The sequence below is a fragment of the Augochlora pura genome, chromosome 10, assembly GCF_028453695.1.
Source record: "Augochlora pura isolate Apur16 chromosome 10, APUR_v2.2.1, whole genome shotgun sequence".
Classification (NCBI taxonomy): domain Eukaryota; kingdom Metazoa; phylum Arthropoda; class Insecta; order Hymenoptera; family Halictidae; genus Augochlora; species Augochlora pura.
In genome coordinates this window covers 971,635-988,282 of record NC_135781.1, presented here as the reverse complement: position 1 = coordinate 988,282, position 16,648 = coordinate 971,635, and the positions used below count along the sequence as shown (strand labels likewise).

The window sequence follows — 16,648 nt, the reverse complement described above, 5'->3', positions numbered from 1 at the left end:
CTCGACGCATGCGTCACTTACCCCCACCCCTCGCTTAACTCGTTTCTCTAAAAACATTGGTCGAAAGGTGTGGCCCTCGCGATCCTCGCGCCGTCTGCCTTTTAATTCCGTGCCCCCGCTTTATCAATCATCGAACCGCGAATTTTACTGAATAAATCGAATATAAATATAAATATAAATCGAACGAAAGACTTTGTGATTCCAATATTTCGAGCATCGAACGAAGATCGCCGAAAGATATTCGCCATTTGTATTATTCGCGCAGATTTTAATATTAGCGTCGAGCGTTTCGTCATCATAAATAACATAAAATCGCAGCGTACGAAACCTTTTCATGAAGATCAAAAGAATTGATATCGAAATTAAAACGACATTGATTTGACCGGGTACGTGTTTTTCATTCGTCGCGCGATTCGTGTTTTCATGTAAAACGGTGAAAATGTCCAGTCTGCTAGTTACTCTAAATTACTCCGTACGCGCGAATGACTTCGACGTTTCAATATTGCGATCGTAAACGACGTAACTGCCGGCGAATTGCGTAAGCACTTTTAATAATAATATAGAGCCGCGCAAAGTTGTAAATTAGTGATTCCAAATTAATTTTGAAGTTCAGTGAATTCTTGTCGATGACTCTGATACTTTAAAACTTAGACGATTGAATGAGGAGATCTCCGATTTTTAGGTTAAGTCATTTGATCACTGGAAAAATATTTATGCTAATTAAAGTTATAATTTTTCAATGCTATTGCGATTTTCGCAGTTTGCAAATATCGAAAAAATAATTAATTAGCATATAAGTCCTCTTTGAAATTTTTATTCAAGTAAATAAAATATTGCAACTTTACAAAATTGTTTAGGTATCTGTCATATATGTATAGTATCTGTTATATATGTATAGTATCTGTCGTTTAAGTATCGCGGTCGTCTAAGCGGTAATATCGAGCCGCGCACAGCTCCGACTTCGTCGATCTACGAATTTCTATTTTCCACGTCGGCGTGCGATGTAAAATTGAACAAGAACGGGGCAAAACGTAGTTCGTTTCGCAGAAAAGAGAGTTTAAATTGCGAGCTATTGAGTAGCAATCGGAACTCGTCTGTCCATGGCTCACCGCGACTACTTCGACTTTTACTTCGCCGGGACCACGACTTCCCCAGAAACGAAGTCTCCGACAAAATAATTTTGTTCTTCTCCGCGCCGACTTATTTTTGCAAGTTCGCCACCGTAGAAGAAGTTTTTTATCCAACGGACTACAGCAAACCTCCGAAGATTATTTAGCGGTTGAACTGTATTGCAAATAAAAGGAGAATTTGAGGCTGAAATCGGATGGCGATGTTAACCCGAATTTATGTAATTTTGTTACTGAGTTATAGATAAATTATAGCAGAATTATAGCTAAAAATTATAACTGAAATATAGCTGAAATATAGCTAAATTATAGCTAAATTAAAGCTAAATTATAGCTAAATTATAGCTAAAATATAGCTGAATTATAGCTAAATTTTTTCCGAATTCTAAAACAGCTTCAAATAACTGTAAATAATTGTAAAATGTTAACGTCAGTAACAATGACGCAAGGCCATCGATAAGGACGACGCGTATTTCGTTGAATATTCTTATCGCGACGGTTTAGAATAAATCGCTCGTAATTATATCAGATACACGCGGCAAAGCTTCCGCCTCGTCTTTCAATTGTTCTGGACGCGTATGCGTTAAGAAAGCGTGCTTGCATCAGCGGTTTATCAAATTATTCAAGCGGAGTCAGAAAAACTGTCTATCTTTCGACCTTGTAACAGATGATGTTGTGGAATATGTGTCCGGCAAATAGCGTGCTGAATTTCAACAAATAAGTTCTCTGCTTCTGGTTACAAATAGTTCACTGCAGGAAATATTGCAACAGCAACTTTTACTGGCTTATACATACGATTCTAACAATCTGACCACAGCGTGCATGTTTATCGCTTCCTCGTTGCGAAAATTCACCGCAGACATTAATGTAATACAAATTCGCCACTTTGTAAGACAATATATCCGCGTACAGTCGAGATTAATTACGATATCATTGATTAATTTATTAAAAATTATTGAAAAACAATTACTGGTATTTCATACTACGTGACCTAAATAAAATTGATCAAACGATGATTAGGATAAATATTTTTCGTAGTATCATTGTTATTATATTATTCTTTCTTTCACCCGCAATACGCTGAATTTTGAATTTTTTAAATGTCATTTTTGCAAACCTTGAAAAATTCGTCAAAATCGTGCAGTTATTTTCGCATGGATATTCGTTTGCACGCGCCACTAAAAGGGTTAATTTGGTAATTGTTCCAAAAGAAAATCATTAATTTCGTTACCAAATTTCTACTGTAATTCTAATCGTCCACGTTGCCTATTCCTTTTTCCTCTCTATCAAAACCCGAAAAAGTAAAATCATTTACAGAGTCTTATAATCTCGAAGAAACTGTTCAGAGAATCTCTGTTTACCGAGAGCTTCGAATCTGCGACGCTGCGGCCGGTCGGAAGACGCGGCGTCGGACGGTGCTCTCGGGCTCTAATTAATTTCCCTGCCAAATCCGATCGTTTAACCGGCGCGTCCAAATGAGCGTGCGCCACGGACGCGCGGAGAGAGAGGAGCCGAGTCGACGGCGACGCGACGGCCGGTTTTATTGGACTTAATTCGACGGCTCGGTTTAATTCGATCCGGGGAGGGACACGGGGACTCGCGAGAAGACACGAGAGACGCGTTTCCGTCGATCACGGAAAAACACGCGTCCGGCCGCGGGAAACACGGTCGGACGCCGTCCACCGAGCCGATCGTATCTCGCTTTTCCGTCACGCACACTGGGAAACCAGTTTCCCGACGATGTTGAGCCGTTTGACCGCGACTCGACCCGCAGAAACGTCACGGAAGTAAAAACGTTAACGAACGCTTTGGAAATCAATTTATTCGCTCGGCTAATAAATTCACACTTTTTGTTTCTGTTTTAGAACGATTTCAGCGTTAATTAGCAATTTGACTAGGCTGAAAGAGCTCTTTCGGCTCTACGATACTGTTATATTCGATTTTCAGAAGAATTTAATTTCAAGGGATTTTTTTCGGCTTAGTTAATGCTAGGAAAAATATCTAGGAGGCAAAAATTGGAATTTCGATATTCGCTGTTCTTTGTTCTTTTTTTTTATCGAGATTACAAAGCTGCTGGAGTTTGGTTACTGTACAGAGAATTATCTAAAAGAGATCTTTCAGCTCTATTAATGTAGTAGTTATGGAACATAGAAAAGTCGTTATGAAATTAAAAAGAGTCGAAAAATGCTGCGGGGTCACTGACAAGCTCGCGGTCTATTTATAAACTTAAAACTATAGACTCAATTTTATTCCCCACTATAAGACCGTAAATAAGTCACCCTCGATCACACTTGCAGTCTATAGTCTTCTTTACACTCACATCTGATTCACAAAGTTTACAATTCACAATTTCAATTTCAGCAGTTCAATTTCCATTTATTTCCTTAATAGCGCTCGACTCAAGCCGCGACAAAATTCTCGAATTTCCCGTCACTCCAACCAATCAAATTCGCCTAAAAATATCATAACAACCAGACCAACAAAACCAGCTAATAATTATAGCGCTTGCACGTAGAACAATCGCGCGTTATATTATACACTGTTGAACACTGAAAGCGCGCGCGAATGGAGTGGCTTCTCGCAAGGCATCGAACGATCCCAAACGTAAATAAATGTTCCGGGATAGCCGAGGCCTTGTTAAAAATTGCCGCAAAACGAGTTCTACTTACACTCATCGGTTACGGGCTGTGTTGTCGCACCAGCAGCACGGAACTTCGCTAAACAGCCTCTAGCCGATAACCCTGGCAGCCATTAACGAGCAGGGCGGTCTATATAAACAGAAAAATACACCGGTGTCAATATTCCTCTGTCGGACAGGGTGGTACGGGCGTTGAGGTAGATGGCGGGGGACGCACAGTTACTTTTTCATGCGAGCGACGACGGCTCGAGAGAAATATAAATAAGTCGAGTCGTCTGAATGCACGTGCGTGCCGTGCCACACGCTGCCGTCGCGCGACTGTCCCCGCGTTCCCCGTCAAACGCGGCTTTATACTCGATTCCGAGATCACCGTCTAATTAACTCTTTTCGATCCCCCGCGTTTCTCGGCCGGGAAACGAACCACCACGAGCGGACCGTGTTTACGAACAATTAAGTCCTACGGACGGTCCTCCGGGAATCGTTCGAAACCCGTATGCTTCCTCGCCGATGATATATTCGTACAAACAGTCGACGATATTTATTGGCATTCGTTGAAATTGGGATTTTTATTAGAGCTTTGCACGCGGATGTTGTATGTTCGTGTCCAAGTGAGGGTTCTTATTTTAATAACTATTCCTTTAGGTAGTTTAACCACTTAGTATTTATATTTAGAAGAGAAATTTTGTTATGCGTTTTATCAATTATACTGAGTGTAGTTTTTTTTGGTAATTGTTTTAGAATTATTCTAAAGCGTGCGAAATTTACGAATATATTACTATAAGCATTTTGGCATATATTGTGGGAGAAGTATATTTATTATTATAAGAGTATATGTAATAGTATATGTAATAAGGTATATATTCTACGGTATAAAAATATTACCTAACATATAATTAAATAACGATAGTAAAATAGATTGTTCGAACATCTTCCAAAACGCAGTAACTTTGGTCACCCTAGACTAAAAGTATACTGAACTGTTTGTACACAATTGCTCTCATATTTGTATTCTATTATATCACATTACGTAATATTACGTCACACCATAGCAACACGCGTCATCGAGATTAAGAAGATAATATTAAATCCAGAGACTGCTCTCTGCACACAACGCGGCCATATAAACTATAGCACAGAATCCAGCCACGCGTGAGCCTACGGACCATAATCCCACAAGTGGTCGTTAATTGGTGTTTATGCAGGCGGCGACGAAAACTAAATAAAAAGCAAAAAGCGATCGAGAGAGAGATGATCCACTCTATCGCTTCTGTCCAGTTCTTTTCCAGTCGACGATCCTCCCATTGGAAAAATCCCGCCGCGGAATCTGATGGAGCCAATCAAGCCACGAACGAACGGAAAGAGAGTGCTGCGAACGGTTTCGCCAGGCGACGACGGCCGCCGCGGAAGACCTTTAAAGTTCGTTAGGTAGTTTCGGCGTTGAAATCGTAAAGCGAACGGCGAGGGCCGCCTCTTCCCATGGTAACAGACGGGGAATTTTATTCGAGCCGGCTCATATTTCACGTCGAGCATCGCGATACCGTGAGGATCGTCGTTATCAATCACTCGGATCCCGTTCCCCTATCACCTGGAGGCGGCGGCGTTTCGAAACTTTCCCTTCCCCGACGGCGACGACGACGACGACGACGACGACGACAGCGCGCTTCGAGGAAGACGACGCCCGTTGACTACGGGCGAAAAAAGGGGGAATGGAGTTTCGGTGCAGCAGCTCGCGCGAATTTCAGATTTCCCTTCGAGCGAGCAATTCCGGCGCCCCCGGGGCCCTACGAAATACGCGAGGCGGCTTTTTCTAGCCGTCCAACGCTTTCCAAACCGTACGCCTTCCGAAGACGTGCCGTGGTTATTTATTAAATCTGCTAATATTTTATTCGATAATTCAATTCCCTTGCGGCGGTAATTAGCGAATTTTTATTATTATTTTTAGATCGGGTTGCTTGAAACACGAGGTTCTATGGGCTGGGGAACGTCGTCGAAATCTTCCGTAATTTACGAGGAATATCTGCTGGGATCCAAATTGCAGCATTCTCGCACGTAGCACACTTTCTCTTGCACTCGCGAAGCAGATTGCTATTGTTTAATGCTACCGTTCTTGCGTCACTGGTTTGTTCAGAAATTAGTAACGTCTTCTCGGAGAGAATGTGAAGGCGATAGGCAGTCCATTATGTTCTGAATTTATTTTAAATAATACACTGCGGTTAAAATTGTATTGTAATTTAACTGTAAGGAAAATTTATATAAAAATCTACTGTAACGAATATTGATATCAAAAATCTACTCTAACAAAAATTTACGTCAAAAATCTACTCCAATTAACACAAAGGAAACCTTACTATCGCCCAAAACTCCACACCTTGACGACAGCACAAAAAAACCATCACCGACTTATCCGCCACCATCGATTCCCCTTTCACCGTTTCCGCAGCTTTTTCCCCGAATTATCGCGGCAACACTTACGGTCCGATTAATGAGACAGAATCCCGGAATCGACTGTCGATATCCCGGCGCGTTTCCCTTTTAATTGGCTCGGCTCGTCGCCGCGATCCTTCGGCAACCGCGCGCTCGAAAATCGCGCAGAGTCGCCGTCTCCAACATCCAGTTCCCGTGTCGCACGGGGCGCGCGGACTCGCTCCGGGAGAAAGTGGCCGTCGGGACTGGACGCCAGACTGAATAAGAAGAGACCGAGCGTAAAGAAAAAAAAGCTCGCGATTTCCTCGTTCGAGCGTCTGCGATTGAGTTACGCGATACACCGCCCACCGCTTGTGTTTTCTCTCGGATCGTTGACCTCGATCGCTTCCCCCCTCGTCCTTTTTTTCCCTCCCACCCCGCCGCTCCGCGCTGAGGGAACATTAATGCTCGAGGATTCCCAAAAGTTGCGGACAGCGACGCCGGCACAGGCGAACTTTTTAATGAATTCATTGGCGACCGCTGGCGCTACGAAGAAGGCGCCCCCCCGATGTTTCGACTTCTTTTTCTTTCAGTTCCGACGTTTTGCCGTGGCCTTCTTTCTAGAACGCCTCTCGCTTTTTTCTTTTCTGCATTTAGCGCTGCGAGAAAAAAACCGTTCTTTCTAGAGCTTCCATTTTTCGCGTTGGACAGTGAAGAAGTTTGTTTAGCCGATTATATTAGGGCATTTTTTTCGATGCGAAATTAATAGATGATATTTGTTGTTTCAGGTTCATTTATTGTGTTATATGTGGCTAGAGTTCTGGATTTATAACAGTTTAATGTCAATTTTCTTTGGTTCAAGCACATTTTCATATTAACCCTTTTTCGATTATAGCGTAGCGCGGAAAAAATTTATAGGACACGTTAATATTAAATATCAACTCAGCTAAATGGTTAAACGTGGTGCAACAATTTCGAGTAAAATTTTACAATTGCCACTCGACGTTAAAGAGTTAATACGTAAAACGTATTGGTATAATAGAGGTTTCAAGGCTCACTAAAACCGGCCATCGGGCGGTCGACACTACCACGCTCCCCAAAGTGTGTTTTCCAAGTTTAACCTTGGATCCTTGGGCTCTCGTTTCTCTTTCTCTCTCCCTCTCTCTGGTTCTATCCGCGCTCTCTATGTTTCTGTGTTTATGCACGGGCAAATTGCTACGGCGCGAACGATAACATTCGCTCGAGGGACTCTCGCGAGCCTCCGCCTCGGGTTTCGTCGCGTCATAGGTTTTCGGTAGTGTGGCGCAGCGATCCGCAATGTTTATGAAACGTCAGCAGTAGCTGATGCTATCCGAGACCGGTTCGCAGCGCGAGCTTGAAAATTCGGGAGCGACCGAAATCGAGGACGAAAGTGTGACAGTGTCGCGGACGCGGTTTACGCCTGCCTTGATAGTTAAATCATGGCATTATCGGCGCTTCTCGTCTATCGAACGGTGAAACGCGTGCTGAGAGAAAGAGAAAGAGAGAGAGACCTCCGTGCTCCTCGACTGAAATTGTGCCATCTTTTCGGCTACATCCTTTCTCTCTAAAATACTCAATCGTGAGTGTCTTATAAACCGCCTATGAACGGCCTACGAACAGCCTATGAACAGCCCACGAACGACTCACGAACACTACACTCTACATTCTCCATAAAACGTACGCGTCAATTGAATATCCGCATCGTCGTCGTCGAACTTTCGTCGTCCGGCCGAAAACGCAAACACAGTTTACGTCTGACAACAACCGGGAGAAACGTGAAATTTATTTCTTGGCGAAACGCAAGCCGCGCTGAGTGACAGAACAAAGGTGTTTGTTGGTTAAGCTAACGGTCGCCGGTAAAAAAGCGGAAACATGAATTCTGGACAGTATGGACAAGGAGAGGGGGGAGGTAGAAGGACGAGCTGACGGGCCAAGAACAATAGACTGCATCAGCGATACGCGAAAAAGAAGGAAAAAGAACGCGTTTCGCGTTGCGTCACGTATACAATGTTATGGGCCATGAAAACGCGCGAAACCCACTCGGGACGACGTTTTAATCCTTTTCCATTGGGATACCAACCGACCGGAGACGGTCTACCGGCAAACAAAAGAGAATCACGCGTTAAATGTGTTCGATGTAAGTTACCTTATTTCTTTCCTTGTTCCGCGGCGATGGAATTTAAATTCACAAGTAAATATTCAAATGAGGACGCTCACGTGAGCGCCTTCGACGACGAGTGCTCTTGGACTTCAGCGTTTAATGCCGTTCGCGCGTCGTCGACTGAGCGCAGTCAGTTTCGCGATGCGATTCTAGAATGACTGTTACTTTTTTTTCCTCGCCTCTAGACCTTCGAGTTATAACCGGTGGAGACGATAGTGAATGAATCGTCACGCGAATGTTTTGTCACCGGTCTGCGACCGTCGAGCTGCGCTCGCTTAGACATTAGAATATTTATCGCATTTTTCCGCGAAATGGTCGCATTCACTCGTAATTAGTAATCTATAGTCTGTGCACGTTATTTTCGAGAATTTGATGACTTAATTCTTTTCCTGGAGGCGGCTATTAGTAGGTTATAATTGTATAATATATAATCATACAGTAACAAATTGTACAGTATATAATTATATAGCGTGTAATCGCACAATATATAATTTTATAGCATATGATATAGCGTATAAATATACATAGTATATAATTGAACAATATACTACAGCTCTATGTATTGTAGCATGTAATATACCCTCAGGCATTTCTTGTAACCCGGAGGAACATTTTCCGAAACTAATTATATTGTATATAACTGTATACACGTGATCCAGTAATAAAGCAGCGGTAGATGCAGCTGGGTTCAGCAATCGAAGCCGCTCTGATTTTTCCAAGAACGGTGGAGTTTGAGAGGACAAGGTCATCGAGTAGGAACGAGGCCTAAGGTCCGTGACTCGGGCGTCGTTTCGCTATACGGTCGCGCGGATCGATCGGTCGGCGACGTTGGAGATCGGTGTGCGTGCACCTTTAAGCACACACAGCAGGGAGATAGAAGATCGATCGTGTGGCCGAGGTCGACGTACTCGCGTTAACTCGAACTTTCATGGAATTTATTGTCCTGTTCGTGGAGGGAACGATCCGCTCGCGAGCGCGCCAGGCTATCCGCTACTCGGGCTACTCGGCGCTACTCGAATGGAATACTCGGATACTCTCGGATCGGACGCGCGAGCCAGCGAAGCGGCCGCTGCCGCCGCCGCGCTCGATTCCGTTCGGTTGATTGAACGGCCGGGGAAGGTCAATTAGCGGTAAAGTTCATTATGAAATGAGATAAAGCCCGGGTTGGTGCCCGGTTTGGTGCCCGGTTCGCGCCGCTCTACCCATAATTCCGTACCGCGATCCCACGGACCCCCATCTTTCCTGCGAATCCCGCAGTCGACGGTCGAATCGACCGATTCTTGCGTTTCATCTGGGGACAGGGATCTAGCTGGTGTTTCGCCACCGAAAAGGGAACCCGCGTTTAATTACTGTTCCATTAAACATTAACGTTTCGTTGTTCAGAGATTAGAGAACTTCTTTTCGAAAATCTTCGGACCCAAATTAAAATTAATTCAAAATTCATTTTAATTCTTTTTATTGTCTATGAAGTACGTTTTTGTACATTTTAACTACATCTCGACCAGTAACTTTTACACACCGCTAAAATTGTTCTATCACGTTCCAATATAATTTTTATACCAACAAAGTTCATATCTAAAAAAAATACAAAAAATAAAACTGTTAATACATATCACAAGAATGAATTTCATCTGCATAAAATACACCTTGTCGCGTAAAATAAAAATACTTTAATCCAGAAAGATTTCTTTATATTTACAGCTAAATAAGATCCAAGAACAAAGGTTTAAAAACGTGGATTTCTAATCAGCTTCTGTTTGATAAATATAGCAAGAAATACTGTTATATTATAGTCCAGATATTGAGCTTATCGTACGAATTTCCATTAGAAATACTTTGGCAAAGAAAACAGTTCGCCGCGTTGATTCGGTTCGACTTCGTTTCCGCAGAAATTCGCCGTTCGAAATCGGCGACGCGGCCGCGTGCCGTTTCCCTTGAAAACCGGATATATTATCCGACGGCGCGGATTACGTTACACGCGAAATTCCACGTACGTAGCTACCTAGAGCGTGCTATTTTTATCGAGAACCGCCGGCGTGCCGATCGCACGCTTTATCTTTATACGCCCGATACGCGTCGGCTTCCTGATAAGATCAAGGTTCCCGAGGCTCGCCATCGATTCGCTTCACGAAAACGTGCACAGACGGCATATGATTTCACAATGATTCCAGTATGCTCTACACCGTTCGCCGCGAAGCTGAATGACGCATACGGGGAATGATCGATGCCAGGTGTCGGCGAATCCTAGCTGTTAACCCTTTGCGATCATACGTCTACTCTCAGTCACCAAAACTTACTATTTTTAAATGGAATTAAAATATGTTATTGCTTTGCATATTTTGAAATTTTTAAAAGAATTAATAACGTTGTTTTTCCTATTTTATTGAGTATATTATGTGCAATTATATTATACTGTTGGTTCGACGAAATTAATTCCAATGAGATACCATTAAAAATTGTTGAATCGTGTTTAAAAATAATTATTGAAAGATCGAAAATAATTATTGAAATTTGTTCAAACAGTATCGTGTATTTTTCACTTCGTAGCGCTATACCTGATCAAGAAACGAGTTCACTGACCTTATTATACTACTCTTGATTTCGAATTAAAATGGCGCCGACTGTAAAGAGTCGATCGTCCGACGATGCAGTAATTCCTGAAAAGATAATCATCGGATTCGTCGACCGCGTTTGGAAATCATTTTGCAATCGAAAAGTTGAGAAACGTTTTCCGATTACCCGCGGTGCCAATATGGCGGTGGTGGGCTGTGATTCAACTTTGTTTTTAGTGACTATTGGCACAGGTGAACTGCGCCCTGTATAGTCTCGTTCTCGACTATAATTGGACCGCAGATTTTTACGGGTATTCATATACACGCTCGTTGTTTTCTAAATATCGGCTTCGTTGCAGGAATCGTTGCAAAAGTCGAACAAAAATAGTGTTATTTCTCGGTAAAGCACGTGACACGTTTCCATGACTGTCGCCAGCGCTGCGCATGCCATAAATGCGGGAGTATCCGCAGTTTAACCCGTTGCACTACGATTTCTTCCGCAGCTGCGTCGATTAGTACCTATTTGTCGCTAATCAATTCTTGGACGAGAAACAAGATTTATGGCAACCTCTGTCTCAATGTTTAACTGCTGATAACAGAGGAGTGGAATTTTATTTCGTTTTAATATTAACCCTTTGCAGTCGAATGACAACTGCAAGGCGCAGCTAAAAATTGCTATTCCATTTTTAGAAATAATTCAGATGACGTAGAGCCATCCGGTTTTAAGCTAAAGATTTTGTAAAATGCCGTCGGACTGCGTGTTCCGTCGGAAAGATGATACAATCACCTAACATGGTCTGCTACAGTGTGCAAATTTCTGAAAATAAATATATACTACTTGCGTCAAAAGGTAACTTTTAATCAATGAAGAAAACTTCTTCAAATTCATTCGGAATGTTTCACTCTTCAAAACGGAGTGAATTGTATCTTCTCCCTTCCACTGTATTTAACATTCTCCTCTCGTCTTAATCACTTTAGCACCGACTGTGCAAAACACACCATCTCGTCGCAACTCTGCTCCTTTACAAACTACAAAGAGAGCAACATAGTTGGCAAGCCAGCGACGGGCAAGACGACATCGATCCACCTTCCGCGAACACTTGCCACTTGTTCCAAACACTTAGCCTGTTCACTGAAACTGCTCTGACGCTTCTTCAACGCGATATAAATAATAATAACACTTTTATCAATAATACTGATATCTGTATAATATTAAAACTGTCTATGTATTTCGTTTGTACAATCATAGCAAGGTTTTATGGTAATATTAGTCCATGGTGTGCGTTATTTTTCAGCTTACAAAAATTAAAGAATTAAAGAACAGGATCGAAGACAGAGAAAAAGAGAGAAAAAATATAAGAAAACGAGAGGGCGACGGTTGCGAACGACGGAAAGTTCGAAACAAGTAAAAAAAGAACACACCTCGAAGAGCACGAACACCGGTCGGTCGCTCGATGGCCGAGGGAGCCGAATCCTGTGGGGGATCGATAGGCCGCGAGGATTTCAGGCAAGAAACGAATCGCTCGAAAGCACCGACGCGACTACACCGCCCGATGACTTTCACCGGCTGTTTTCTGGTCGCCGACGTGTATACACACACACACACACACACACACACTTGTACACGGCATGCTAATAAGACTGGGCTCTGCCCTTCCGCGTGCACTAGGCCGACGCGATTAGGACACGGCAAACTCTCCAGGATCGATGCGCCAAAAATCGTCGAGAACGTTCTAGTCGATTTCAACAAAATCCCTCGATTTACCACTGTCTTTGAATTTTACAACAGGAGGTTTAATTTTTAATTAGCCATACGTAAATTTATTTCATTTATTTTTCATATTTATACTATTTATCTTTGATATATCTATACTATCTATTTTAGTTATTTTTTTATATATCTATTCCATTTATTTCAATTTTATTTAGTACATCACAGTTGAAGAAATGGTATATCAAGTATATTTTAAAAATATTATTAAAATTTTGCTTCGAAGGGCGCAAGAGCTATTCAAATGATCTTTAAAAAGGCTTCTTCCTAGTCTACATAGATATAAAAACAATTTTAGTGTGAATTCATTTGTCGCAGTTGATATATTGCTCTTTGAAGGTAAGACTGTATTAACATTCAATATTATACTATTCAATTTATACGGTCTATTTGATTAGATACTCCACCTATGGCAAACAGAACGGCTAAAAAGGGGTGAGAAATGAATGAGAACTGTCTTCGACGAAGGAGCAGAGTTATTTCGTTCCAATGACAGTATTTAATATGCGTGCCTGAGGTACTTTTACGTCTACTTTAAAACTCTTTTAAAACTCTTCTAAAACTAAATAAATAAACTTTTCAGTCTATTTATTTTTCGGGCGACCATTATCTCGTTCATGTCGACCAGTCGCGAGCCAGTCGACTTTTCAGCTGATCCCCATCTGCCGCAGTTGCACGCGACCTTGTACGTCGAACGCGACGAGATTGTTTTATCTAATTGCTCCCATCTGGCCGCTATAAATCCACTTAATACGACCTTCGTGGAAACCGAGTTCTCCGGAATCTAGGATGGCTACCGCGACTGCTGGAATCGAACTGGACAGAAATTCTGCTGGCGGTGCGGAGCCGCCTCGACTGAATAATCTTCGCCGAGGTACTGTACTTGTTATGCCGCGAGGAGAAGGAAGAGGATCTATCAAGACTCCGTAATCTTCTTCGCTGGACGATTAGAGTTTTCAAATGGAAGAAACCACGAACGGAGTTTTACCAAAGTTTTACCAAGAATTTTATTATATACATCAAACTTCAAAAATGAGCATCGAGTGCAGCGAAGAATGCATTTTTATACCCCCCCCCCCCCCCGGCCCCCTCCCCGTAATAAGAATCATCGAACTTTGGTTATCTAGATTCGATGCATTTTCTATGCCGAGAGAAGGCAAAGTGTGATCCATGTTTTCGGTGTCGCAGTATTTTGACAAAAATGACATACAGCTCAGCCTAGTCGGTGACTCACGGAAATTGTTTCGGGTAGCGTGTAACAGTACACAGGGCGTGTTAGTTCTTTTTCGATCTGTCGTCCAGCGAAAGAAAGTTTCGAACGAAAGTTGCAGACCACGGAGGGCACACAATAGATGTCAAACAATTTTCGAGAACAGCTTGCGGTCGCGGCGAAATCAAGGTTACCTTGGCTTTTGTAAACAGAGACGTATGTTTTCTTTCTGCTATATCGTGGAGGATTTTGGGACGAATTGGCCGGACGTGTTTGCATAATATTTTTAACTAGTCACTGTCGGTGGAAAATCGTATCTCGCGTTGAAGGTGACACCCTTTATATTTATGGAGGGTATATAAAACTAACGGAAGAATTTCTAAAATGCGAACGTTATCAGGACACCGCGAAACTGTTAAAACGCGTTATTACGTGGACCGCAGGGAAAATTCCGTGTGAAACGGATCGTCCGGCTCGCTCGAGTTTGGACAGCGTCGACGGAACTGTGTGTGTGTTGCCAGAGAGTACGCGGATTCGAGCGTAACGGAGCTAAAAATCGCGTGAAGAGAGACGCGAGCAATTAGTTCAGGGGGTAGGGTGGGAGGATCGGCCGTCAACGTCGGAATGACGCAAAACCGGACAGGATGGGTGACAGGTTTCATTTTAACGCCGCTTAATCCGCAAAAATTGATGGGACCCTTTCGGGGAAGGCGCTTATCGAAACGTCGGCGACGGCGCGCGCGCTCCCACCCCGGCATTTAGGTAACCGGCGAACGGGAAATCGATAGAGTTCTCGCGAGAGGTCCGCGAAGGGCTTGTTGAATCGATACGCGATTCCTCGGGGCGGAAATCGCCGGCGAGCTCTCGGAGCGGAACGCACCCGCGGCACGCGTTGCAATCTGCGGTTGATGGATGCATCGTGCATTTTTCTCGAACCCGAGGAATCGTTAACCCTTTGCACTCCGCGTTATTTTAATTCCATGTCTAGAACTGTTTTGGATGACCTACGGTATCTATACAAAACTTATGAACAAAACTAATTCTGGACGATTTTCAGAACAACCAACTTTATTTAATAAAATTTACTTTCTGTAATATTCGCAAATATAACATAATTAGTTTAATATAATTTAATATCACCGTACCAGTTATAACAGTTATTCAATTACAAAAGATGTCCTATAAAGAAAACTGGGAGGAGTATAATTCAGGACGATTTTCAGAGCAACCAACTATAGTTAATACAATTGACTTTCTTCAATATTCGCGTTCAGTTTAGATAAACGGATTAATATATCGTTAATTAAATCGAAGGCCGGGAAGCACGTTTTCTAATGGAGAAGCTGATCGCGACTTGATTTTAGTTTCAGTTTATGAAATGGCATGCCGCGAGGTCCCCGTAATTTAATATTGATTCGGTCGTTCTATAATAAAGTTTCTATCATCGTGCACGCTCTGAATTATACACTGGGCGATATTGTATCGCAGGAAACGACTGAAACGGACGCGTTGTTCGCCCGAAATGGAATAGCGAGTCATCACCAGTTCCAGTTAATCGAAATGTTACACCGTGCGCGCGCGCGCGCCCGCGAGTCGTTTAGGTCATCCTTGACTCGTCTCGCGTCGAATGCGCCGGGTTAGAAACGTGACTCTGGGCGGATCATAAAATCTTCGATAAAAACAGCTGCGATCGTCCGTGCGGAAACACACAGGACTCGAAGTACTGGAACAAAATATGTATAGGGTTTTCGAAACGATGTCATATTCCATATATAATCGCATACACGGGCCTTTCAAATAAAAAAGAAAATTCGTTAATATCTCGTACACAGCCCATTTTATTCCATTTCAAAATCGACCCTCCCTTACTGGAAAACCTTGTACATACACGGCCGCTATCGGGCCAGCTATCTATAGTATCTGTATATCCAGCATTCAATTTAGAATCGGCGCGAGTCGTTTGCCGAATCGTGATTAATAACCAGATTGCGTGTCGCTGCGCAACGTGAACTAATTTACGGGGGACCGGAATTAAATGGGAATCAAACTGAAAATTAGTTCGCGATATTCGAGATCCCACCACCTACGAATCGAACAAATATATCCCGAGCGTGTTTCGTAAATTATTTGAACAGAGTCTACTCATTTTTTAAGTATGCTTTTGCGGAGCAGCGGTCGTCTTTTTTTGCGGCTTGATTTACGCTTTTAATACTTTTACGTTTACTTTTTTAATTTTATTATTATATATACTTTTTAATTTTACTTTTAGTCTTATCCCTTTTTTTTACTTTTTGTTATACGAGTTCCAAGGGCCATTTGCCAGTAGATAAGTAAATTAATATAAAATAAATGAAAAAGAAATAAAAATAAGTTAATCAAGAAATTTGATTTCGCACAAAGACCCGTAGTTCGGTTATTACAGTTAACAATAACGCGCCGCGTCGTGGCTTCGACTCCGGCTCGCAGAAAGATTCGCGTCGCATCCTCGCCGCTCCTTAATGGTTAACGGCCTTTATTGCTCGTCGCGAAAATGACAGGCAGTTTGTTCTTCGTCGCGAGCCTTTTAATTTACGACCAACGCCTCGTAAGTTCCAATTACCGCTAAACGACGGCCCCGCTCCGTCTCCCGTCGAGATAACGAAGTCCTCTCTTCTTCTCCTACTCCCCGTCGCCGAAAATGTATCACGCGTTTAAACTTCGGGCACGCCGAGTTCTCGCGCGCGGGACCACGTGCCGCCGACTCTCACCACGATTGCGGGATTAGC

At 42.8% G+C, this 16,648-nt stretch overlaps 1 protein-coding gene across 1 annotated transcript in view; it reads right to left on the bottom strand.

The window, feature by feature from the left end:
• Mdr49 (Multi drug resistance 49) overlaps positions 1–16,648 on the bottom strand; it is a 136,984-nt gene that overhangs the window by 104,713 nt on the left and 15,623 nt on the right. Inside the window, exon 2 of the mRNA XM_078193617.1 lies at positions 3,797–3,895. The gene's annotated coding sequence lies outside the window, so the exon portion shown is untranslated. The remainder of the gene's footprint in view (positions 1–3,796; positions 3,896–16,648) is intronic.